The 12005-nt window shown below is 33.1% G+C and overlaps 1 long non-coding RNA gene across 1 annotated transcript; it reads right to left on the reverse strand.

Moving 5' to 3' along the window:
- Nucleotides 1–8248: 8248 nt before the first annotated feature.
- Nucleotides 8249–11121, reverse strand: LOC107009365. The gene is made up of 2 exons (XR_001455403.2): nucleotides 10836–11121; nucleotides 8249–8511 (listed from the first exon to the last, which is right to left on the reverse strand). It is a non-coding gene; the product is annotated as an uncharacterized LOC107009365 (long non-coding RNA).
- Between the last annotated feature and the right edge of the window lie 884 nt (nucleotides 11122–12005).

The raw sequence follows: 12005 nt of genomic DNA on the forward strand, positions 1-12005 counted from the left end.
AGTGCAATGCATCTGTACAGAAAATAGATAGTTCTGTCCGAAAGATTCTTTAAGTTGTGTTTATAATGGGAAAAGCCCAAGAACTTATACTGAGCATGAAATCAACTAATCAACTGATTGCACCAACATCTACAGAAAACATTAACAAAGAGAAATCTACAAATTGCAGCAGCAGTTCCAGAAAATGTCAAATCTGCAGATTGCAGATTCCATACCTTGCAGAACTTTATTTGCAGAGGCTTAGACATACCATTCTAAGGTGAGGTTATTCTAAAGAATTTCTTTTTGTTAGGTTATTCTAAGGTATTTATAGATTGCAGATTCTATGGTATATCATTTCGTTGATCAAATCATCACGGAAAATTGTAGGTGAGGAGGTAACTACTGCTATACTTGAATTCTTGGCGAATCGGCAACTCCTTAATTAGATAAACGCAACTATGATTGTTTTAATTCCAAAGGTAGAACATCCTTAGTTTGTAGGCCACTACACACCTATAGCATGTTGTAATGTTCTATACTAATGCCTAAAAAATAGTGAAACAAGAGAAGTAAAACCTTAGCTCAATTTAAAGCAAATACATTAACAAGAACTAAAGAGAGAAAAGTCCAGATTGTAGATTACAGCAGCAGCAAAAATTAAAGAAATTAGATTATTTTCCTTGTGTAGTTAATATGTTCCACACGATCAAACAAGGAAACTAAATCTCACATAGCAAAACTAGACTTAAACCACACCAAACAAGCAAGATGAACAGTGAAACAAGAGAAGCAAAACCTGAGATCAATTCAAACCAAAGCCACTAACAATAACTAAAGAGAGAAAACTCAGTCGTATTTAGAGTGTTTCGACACCATTCAATTATATTCAAAACCATGTTGAGAATATGTAAAAAGTTTAGAGTTACTTCATACTCATCAGAGCGAGGCAAAAAGTAACCAAATATTAATTGAGATCTTTATATATGGAAGTTAATGCACTTATTTCATGTATCTAGAGAGGAACCTAATTCACTGGGATATAACTTGATATCAGTCAACTAATCACATACCTCTGCAGCCTGGATTTTTGGAAAGACCTCTTTTCTACTTCGACGTGGATTTCACATAATTGGAGGATTCGTGTCAGACTAGAACATATTTCAAGCTACGTTGACAGATTCCAACATGAAGTTAATCAATAAGCCAATTACTAAAAAAGAAGACTTTCTTAGAAACAGCGAGGAAAAATTTTAAAAAGTACTAAATACCTTTGAAGAATCGAATTATTTGTTGACCCGGAAGATTGTAGAGGATTTTTGCCTTTTACAGCTTGTGCACTACCCGCATCAATAGATGAAGCAATGTTAGATACAAAACACCCTTGCATACCTCGAACATTCAATCAAGGTTTGTTTTGAAGCAATTGACTAAAACAATGTCGCATTTTTTCTCTTATTTCTTCTCTCATTTTATTCATTTCTTCTTTTAGAGAAGTTATTGCATTGGCATGTTTTTGTTTTAGCTTGCTATCTTCCTCATCTTTCTTCAAAGAACTTGCTGTCACTGATCTACCATAGAACCTAAGTAGACCAGGCTGCTCCTTACCAAGCATTGTCGTAAAAGCATCAGCAGCAGTTTCCCCGGAATTTCGGCGATTCTGAAGTTCAGCCTATTGAATAAACTTGATAGCCATATTATATGCAAGTACTTCTAATTTTTATCTAGCTTAAATGAGTTAATGGTTCATTAAGATCACTTCAATTGACAACACTTTAAGAGCATTAAAATAAATTATCGCCCTCCAAAAAATGTAAAATTTTACAACCTAAATTAAATTCATCATTAATACACTTTAAAAAACTTACTATTGCAATTTGAGTATCGGCCTGAAGTTCCTTTCCCATCTTTATACGAGTTGCTATAAACATTTCAGACTTTGATGGTTCCTCATTTTTTTCTATGGTTGCACGCTACAAATAATAAAAAAAGATATTTGAAAATGTATCAATCTATTGACGGCGTACAAATGGATTAAAAGTATATGGCCGAATATGCTAAGTATTACCAAAGCCACGCGTACTCTTGCAAAACTAATAGGTCCAATTCGATGCCTCCATTTTTGCTTTTTCCTGTTTTAAGAATTCATCTCACACATGGCTATAATTTTATAAAAAGAGATTTTTGAATTAATAAAAAAAATAGAATCGATATAATCCAAAATAAGTTGAAGAGTTAAAATGTACTATTTTAGCCTTACTTGAACAGTTGGGTCTTTCTAATACTCGATCAATTGGCGGAATTCATCTTCTGCAATGTCACTACCACGTTTTGTTAGCATTTCCTCAACTGTTCTATTTTTATCAAAAAATCTCGCTTTAATTTTTTGCTTGTATCACATCCAAGCATCACGAAAACCAGTCACCACCCACGCTTTTCCTTCTATTGAAATTATGAATTTGGACTATGTAAAATAAAATATAGTTAGCTTCAGTCTGTAAAAAGAAACAATAGATATGAAATTTAAAAATTCATTGTTCTTACATTGATATATTTCCACATGCGCTTTTCAGTATTTTTTGGCACCACATTCCAACTAGTGTGCATCAAGTTGATGAACCTAGGATTCCTTGAAATTGTTCCCATTAAGTTGGTGAATTCCGACACTATCTTACCAGTTGGTCCCACTGCTTGCCCTTTATCACCTCCTTTCTTTCTTCCAAATTTCTTGCGTGAATATCTTTACATGTTGTTTTTACTCGGACATACCTGCCTTACTACAATCAATGCCAATATCCTCGTCTATAGCACACTCATCCTTGTTTTATTTCTTCTTGATCCACAAGATCATCAGCTACTGTGTGGTTATCCATTTCTGTTTCATCGCTTATATGTATCGATTGTTTTGTTGGAAACTGTTCAAGACTAGTAGCTAGTATGACCGACTTTCTTTTTACATGCTTGCAGTTTGGTAGATCATTAATATCATGTTCTTTCTGTAGACGTTGTTCTTCTAGAAATTGATCAAGACTTGTGGATAGTATGATAGACTTCCTCTTCACCTGTTTGAAGTTTAATTGAGCTTGAATACCATGTTGTACCTCTGAATTACCAAATGTTTCCCCAGTCACATACACTGAATCAGTAACACCTTGCTTGAATGACATTTGGAACCTAAAGTTTTGCATAAGAAGTTTAATTCTTTTATCTTGAATGGACTCTCCAGATTGAAATAATCTCTTCTTAGTTTCTCCTTTCTCAAAAACTATATGTGAGGTACCAAGCTCTTCTCTAGAAGACGATTGAATTGCTGATTTAATGTCAAGCAACTTACTCTTTTTTTTGTTGTACAATGAAATCCTCACAATTCTTTCTTTTATGCGCTATTGGTACATGCTCTTTCTTAGATTTATCATTGCGTTCGTTAGCAAGTTGTTCTCTCTTAATATTGAATTGGTTATCCAATTACCTACTTATCGGTATTGAATATCAAAGTTCAGATTCTTCAATGGGCTTTGAGCTTTGTTCGGATTCTAACCCTTTTTCTTTAGTGCTGCTGATTGACTCATTATCTCCGCTTTCTTTTAATATCTTTATTTTGTTTCCCCACAGTATGTTAAACTACAAAACAGTAATCATGTTATTGTTAAATAGAAAAAGCAAAACAGAAAAGAGAAGAGGACTGATTTCACTTTGATAATTAGATGGAGTAGTGTACCAATCTTTAGCTTCCAGAAAGTTATAGGAGTAGTACATACGGAGGAGTAATCAGAATTTAGATGACTACAACAATTCACATTTTTCAATCAGAATGTAATTTGATAAATGTAACATGCATAATCCAGATATTACAAATCTTAGTTATACAAGTTGTGCCAACATACATTCAAATAAAGTAAGAGTTAGCTAGAATTACAGCTTCATCAACAAAACGATAATTACATAAATTATAGAAGTCAACATAAGTTATCGACAAAACAACAATCAAACACATAAACAAAGCCAACAGAATAAATAGACATCTTAAGGTGTTTGTACCAAACAAGTTAAATAACAAAAAAGTGAGTTATCACTGTATGGTCATCATAAAAATAAGAATACTCATGGTGTACTGTCATTTTCAAACTCGTCTTCAGATTCCTCTGACTGATCTTCATAATCATCTTCATACTCATTTTCAGACTCGTCTTCACACTCTTCGTCAGACTCATCTTCAAACTCTTCTTCAGACTCATCTTCAAAATCCTTTTAATACTCAACCTCAAGAATTTGAGTATCAAATTCCTCTGAAGGCACATCAACAACAGTTTCTGGTATATCAGTCCTTACTAAGAGAACTTCACCATCATCTTCTTGTATGGATGGCCCTATCAAGTGTTCAGACAACTCATTTTCATAATTTTGTGGGAGATCAAATTCAATTTCACCAGTCATGTTAAACAAGTCTCTTGGAACAGTCTTCATAACATAATGTCTATCTTGATCATAGGGATCTTGCACATAGAAGCATTGATGTACTTAAGATGCAAGCACAAAAGGCTCTTCCAGAGAGCATCTCTTGTTAAAATAGATATAAGTTAGGCCATACATATCTTTCTCAACCTCATACCAATCAAACTTAAGGAGAACAACCTTAAAATGTCTATAAAAGTATAACTCTACTATATCAACTATTCTACTATTATAAGTCAAATCTGCAGCAATCGAATTCTTATACTTTGAGCTTGCAAAGCTCGTAGTTGAGGCAACAAGTGTGACACTACTATTTTGTGTTTTGCGTCTTGCATCACTCTGCCTAATATGGAATCTATATCCATTGATGAGATACCCAGAGTATCTTTTAGCAGCAACATTTGGTCCTCTAGACAATTGTTTTATCAAATCAGGGACATCCTCTTGCAAAGCACGGGTTTCAAACCATTGAGAGAAGTTTTGACAATGATCCTTGGCCTTGCTACATTTATATCTTCGCGGAAGATTATTAACCTCTTGCCTATGCTCTCTACACAACATATGTTTTTTGCTAAAATAATAAATAAATTAAATATGTTAAAACTTAATTATACAAGTTAAAATACTATATTAATGTAAAGTACCTAATGTATTCTTTAATCTCATCGCAATTTCCCAATAAGTATGCATGTGCCTTACTTAGTGATTTGTTATTAAAAACAAATGGATCAGTTTTCTTTGCTCCTATAGGGCATCCCTTTATAGGAAACAAACTTACTATTTCTGCATCAGTTGGGTCACGTTCATCAATATTTCGGGTTCTTCTATTAAATCTTGTTTGTACAGCCCTATTCGAATATCTTGAAAATAAATTCATCTAGTTCCCACACGTGTCTCTACTATGCAACCTTCTGGATAAAGTCGGTTGCGGATATATGATTTAAATCTACCCCATTTCTCTTTCAGTGGAATACATCCATCGGTTCTGAACTGGACCACCTAATCTCACTTCATTCGCAAAATGAATCGGAAGATGAATCATTATATCAAAAAATGACAGAGGAAAAATTCTTTCCAACTGATTTATTATTTCCTTTATCTTTACTTCTAAGCAATCTAATTCCTCCAATGTGATAATTTTTTGAAACAAACGCTGAAAGAAGGATCATAAATGAATCAAAGAAATAGCCACATGATCTAGAAGAATGCTTTTAATGGGTATTGGAAGCAAGAAAATGTAACATGAAATGAGCATCATGGGTCCTATAACCAGACAATTTATTTTCATCCAGCTGCACACACCTAGATATATTGGACGCACTGTTATCAGGTAGCTAGGCTGTCTTTAAAACTCCACAAAAAACTGATTTCTCTCCATTGTGATTGAGAAGCAAACTTTTGCAAACTTTGTTCTCTTATCATCTCCAATATCTTTTGGATGAAGATTCTTTCTAATTCCCATCTCTTTTCAAATCATACCGGGCTTTTGATTGATCCTTTGTTTTGCAAGGAATATCCAAAAGAGCTCAAAGAATTCTATCAACTATGTTCTTCTCTATGTGCATTACATCAAAGTTATGGCGTAACAAGTGCTAACAGTAAGGTAATTCAAAAAAATTGAAATTTTTTCCATACGCCGTCATTTGATCTCTTTCTCTTCTTTCTAGACACATTTTAAAAATCTTGTAAGTTATGAAGCACATCAGTTCCCTTTAATAAAGGTGGAGGAGGCCTGAATTCAGTTTTTCCATTGAACGATCTTTTGTTAGATCTCCATGGATGATACATGGGTAGAAAAACACGAAGATCCATATAACACATTTTACGACTATGCCTAAGATAGTTATAATTAGTGTTATAGTTACTACAAGGGCAAGCAAACTTTCCTTTTGTACTCTATCAAGAAAACATAGTATATGAAGGAAAGTCACTGATTGTGCACATAAGAGCTTCTCGCAATTAAAACTCATCTATCAATGGATGTAAGTAAACATCAATGTCATTTCCAAGTGATCATGGCCCAGGTATAAGTAATGAATGTATTAAATATTAAGATTTCATGCACAGCCAAGGCGGAAAATTATACGTCATCAACATAACTGGCCATGTGCTATGAGATATACACATAGTTTGAATTGGATTGAACCTATCACTTGCTAATCCAATTCTCACATTGCGAGAATTACAGTGTTAAATCTGGATGCAACCTATCAAAATCAATCAATGCTTGACCATAAGCGGGATGCCTTAACTTTCCATCTTTTGAACGCTCCTCGTCATGCCACCTTAAAGAATATACTATCTTTGAACACATAAATAACCTTTTGAGTACAAAAATTTATAGAAACTGTCTCAAAGTCGTTGCTGAACTCGATGTGATTTTTTAGATGACTCAACCTCACCATCAACTTCAGGATTTTTAATATATCGTGAAGCTCCGCAAGTATGATAAAATTCATCATCCTTATGAACATTACTAAACAATATGCAATCATTTGGATATTCATTAATTTTCTCATAATCAAGGTCGAGACTCTTAACCGTAGACTTGGTTTTATTGTTAGAGGGAGGAATGTTCAACTCGGGCATCGCCTCTTTTAATAACCCTAAAAGAGAAGTGAATGATTAATTGATCCATCTGTATAGACACTTAAACAAATATAAACAATGTTTGAATTATAATTTAAAGAATCATGTACAACTAGGATATATTTCTTGGCTTCCTCTTCAACTAAGTTATAGTATTTCATGGCATCTTCATTTGGACCATTATATGATCATTCTGCCTGTGCAACATCTCTAAATTGATCTTTCAACAATCAATCAATATCATCACGCGAGCATTCCATATCATATTAAACATTAAACTTTATATCTCATGCTTCATGATTCATCCATCTATTATAACCTTTAACAAATCCATACAATATTAGACGATCATACACTACATTGTTTCGAGTCCAACGAATATTACAACATTTTTCACATGGACACTAAATTTCCTCTCTGTGAGATTTCCATAAGAGTACGCAAAACCTAGGAATGATTCCACAAATCAATATATGTTTTGCTATATCTTGCTAAAGTCATTCAATCCTTGAATGGGATATTTGAATTCCTATATGAAGATATCAATATGTGATATTTCAATAACAATCATTAAATTCATGATTAAGTTACCAAAATTAGATGTTATGAGATGATAATAGTTTCTTACATTGTCATGCCACTAGTATTATGCCAAATAAAATTTTTAATCCTCCACAAATGATTTAGAATGTTAATTATGGTTCTAAGGAAAAATGAGTAAAATTTATAGGATAGAAAGAATTAAGAAAGAAAAAGAATCAATAGGATAGACAAAATTTAATGAATTAATCAAGAATAAGACAATTTTTCAAGAATCTCTAAGTGTTCAAAGCTTAACAGAATCATGTGATTAGGTCTACTGGAAACCTAATTTTAAAGAGTTCATTAATTTTACTTCAATTGTTATGTAGCCTTCCAAAATCTAAAAATGGAAGAAAACCATTAAAAGGATCTAAAGCACGCAAGTTGAACTAGATTTTAAGTCTAAAGTTTATTGCATTTTACATTAAGAAAAACATGCATTGATGAATGTTATATGTGCCATCAGACAATGTTGGAGAGTGCTAGGCATCTATTTTTGCACTGTTAAGTGGCAGCTGGCATATGGAGCGTGTTCTTATCAGTTTTCTTCTTTACTGAGTTAACTGTCATGACTCACCATATAATCAGAACCTACCAGGACTACAAAACAACTCAATTTACTTCATCAAAAAATTAGTCAGAAAAATAAGGGGAGCTAACACAGAAGACTTTATATATAGCTTGATCTATCTGTGAAGGGATTTTCTTGATCTCTATTACTAGTTATTGTTCAATTATATATCTCACAGTCAGATAGATGCTATCAGTAGTAGCAGAAATCAATACATAGAGCTTAATGATCTAGTATAAAAGAAATGTACATAATTAATACATATAAAGTGAAGTGATCCGCAAAAGTGACCAGGCTAACAGCTAACCAAGCTTCACAAATCTCCCTGATCGTCCAACCTGCAACCCAAATAACCAATGATGAAATAGCAAGAACAATATATAAGTCAATAAGCAAGATGAAAGATCTGTTATGCATACCCTGTGCAAATACATTTCTTAGTTCTTAGGGAAATCAGAATTGATAACAATGTTAACTTCTTGAATATCAATTCCTCTAGTAAACAAATCTATTCCATCAAGAAAGAACAAAAAATTAAGAAATTTAACACTAAACAAAATTAATATTATATCACAGGAACACATGTTTATCCTCGTAAAATAACAAGATGCAATGAGATTAGTTATGCATCATGATAAAATAAAAATTCAACATTTAAGAACTATGTGAGAATCACCCATAACAAAATAAACAAATGGATGGCATAACACGTAAGAGAGCTCAGCAAAACCAAGAATATCGCAACATGGATTGATATTAGTAAAGCCACACATTTAAGAAAAAAAAAAGATATTAAGAAAAATGATATTGAAGATACTTTCATAAAATAGAAAAGAGGACAAATCAGCAAGTGCAGAAGAAAATCCCCATGAACCTGGTGGTAGTTTGAAAGTAAACCATACAGAAAAGGTTGCAAAGCTTCGTTTATCATTATGTGCTTGTCTTTGACTTGTATTTTTCATAATCTAATATAGATCTCTTGCATTCGGTTAGTTAATTTCATAAACAGGCAGGGTGTGAATTCTAGATTTTGTGCATCTTTAGCTTCAGATTTTCCACTTGCAAGGTAACATCAGTTTAGACCTCAATGATATATAGGAGAAAAAAGTACTAAGAAATGGTACAAGAATCAGAAGATGCTAAAAATGTTTGATTGAATAGATTAGTTGTTTTTCAGTTATCGAGATGTGCATGCATTCAAAAAAAGTTTGATATGGCATGGACAAGTTAGGCTGATCTATTTTAATTCTGCAGAATGAAGATTGCAGCTCACCATTTGCACATGGAATAGATATTAGACACATCTGTCCTGTTGAGGCAGTGAATCGAAAAAAAAAGGAAATAGCATAGATTTAAGCTTATATTTAAACCCCTTTGACGATATTGCAGTGGAGAAATCAAATGATATTGGAGATACATTCACAACGAAACAAAATGTTAAAAACAATTTAAGCAAAGCATATCAATTCATCTTGAAGATTTGCATTGACTCAATCAATCTCCCAAACTAACAAGTAACAACTCCAAAATTTGCATCGAAATGAATAATGAACCTAAACAACTAAAATATACTAGCTGCCACATAGTTCAAAAAACTCATGATCAATTTAAGGATATAAATGAACTAAAGCATCTTAGAAGAAACCTGGATCATGCTCATTAGAAAAAAATACAGATTAACAAGAAGAAATACAAACATGATTTTAACGAAAGTCAAACTCACAACGAGATGATTCCCCCAAATCGATGTACTTTTTAGTTGACTGTACTTTTACTTTTTATTAGCTCCCTCTTAGTGACTTAGCAGTCTTCAGTTATTGTTCATTGTTTTAAACTGTGATGACCCAACCTCTATTAGTTTTTGCAGTGCATACACTATGCATGCTCTAATTTGAAGAAAATTGTAAAGAAATTGTCTAGGTTCAATATTAGAATCTCTATATTTTCATGGAATTCCAAGACAGAAAAAAATCCCCAAAAAATAAATCAAAAAACCCACCAAAATTTTCTTCCTTCCATACACAAATAGGAGCTCATAACACTTATCTCTAGATCGGATGCTTTCTTATCTCTATCATAGATGCTTAGGCACTCGTAACACTTTACTGTTGACTGGCTCACAAATGAAGTTCTAATGTTAGGCTATTCTGTCTAGATGTTCAGATGGCGGATTGACTTCAATTTTACATTGTGACAGCTTCAAAGCACTCCTACCAATGTGTGCTCGTAAAGTGCTTTTCGGATGCTGGTTATTATATCGATGTGTAAGGAGTTTTAAAGTTTATTACTATCCTGGTGTTCTCCAGTTCCTAAAAAAAACAAAAAACCTTGGTGTTCTTAAAGCTTTCAAGAATTTTATTTTCCTTCGACTGCTAGTATAATTCTCTACTTTTATTGCAGAAAAAATATTTCTGGTGCGCCTCATTTTGATGAATACTTCAGAGAAGTTGTTAGCTTACACGTATGTTTTTTGAAACTTACTAACTACCCTTGACGTTAAGATGCTTGACACTTTCTTTCCCTACTTTGAATTCAGCTATAAGAACCCCAAAGTAATCAATTTCTTCTAAACACAAAACAAAAATTCAACCAATTGACTATTTGCAGATCTACAGATTACTAGAGAATAAAGAAATCTCGGTTGTACAAAATCAGTTCTTACCTTTATAAGATCTAAGCACTTGAGTTCTTCAGCTTCCACTCTTCATTTTTTTCATTTCCACCTCTATATCTTCAGATCTTCATGTCTTTAGAAAGTCGACTAGATGAAATTCGAGTTATGGAGCTCAGTTCTTCAGTTCATCAGCTCAGGTCTTAAGTTATGGAGCTAGGAAAGAACAAAGAGCGACAAAAATGAGAGAAAGAGTAAAGCTGCGCTAGCCTTCTAGAGATAGGAATAAACAAAGAGCCAGAAAAGTGTGAGAGAAAGAGTAACACGTAAGGAATTTTTTTTGTTAATATTTTATTAATTATTCTTTTGACCAATAAAATTGGGAGGAATAGTTCAAAATGTTGGACGGAATATGATATTTTAGTGAAATGTTTAAGGCCACACTTTTAAGGTGTTGTTTTTCAATTATAATAATAGTATACTTTAAAAGTGTGGCCATATATGTAAATAGTTGTTGCCATTTATTTCACACTACGATGACACTTATAAAGTGTAGCCTATACGATTAAAGTGTGCACTTTTTAAGGTTTGCCTATATTATCGATGCCAAAATTAAAAATTTCCGGCTACACTTAAAAGCGTTACCAAAAATATTTTAGGCAACACTTTACAAGCGTTGCTCAGATTTAGTGTGCCCATAGGCCTAAAATGTGCTAGTGACTCTTGGATAGACATGCGAAAGACATTCCTTCATAAAGAATTCCTGTAAGTATCCTTCTCCAATAGGAATGATAAGTCAGACTAAATGAAATGTGAGAGTAGCATCCCATACTACTACTCCCACTTAGTGCTCCTTAAGGATTCCCTTTGATTAAGCACTCTATTTAGTCATTTATAACTTCATTGCTTAATAACATAACTTTAACTTGCTTCATTAAAATTAGAATTTAATTCATCTAAGTTCATTTAAGACACATGATGAGTGATTCATTTACTTCATATAGAACACACCAAGACTCCCCTTACGGACGGTCTACTTAGTGCAATGGATAAATTGTGTCTCATAACACCACTTACCCTAAGTAGTACGTTCTGTTAGGAAAAATAGCTCAAAAACATTTTACAAAACACACCAAGACTTCACTTTCGGAAGGTCTACATAGTGCCATATATAGATAGCGTCCCATAACACAACCTACCCTAAGTAGTACGTTCTTTTAC

The sequence above is a fragment of the Solanum pennellii genome, chromosome 2, assembly GCF_001406875.1.
Source record: "Solanum pennellii chromosome 2, SPENNV200".
Lineage (NCBI taxonomy): Eukaryota > Viridiplantae > Streptophyta > Magnoliopsida > Solanales > Solanaceae > Solanum > Solanum pennellii.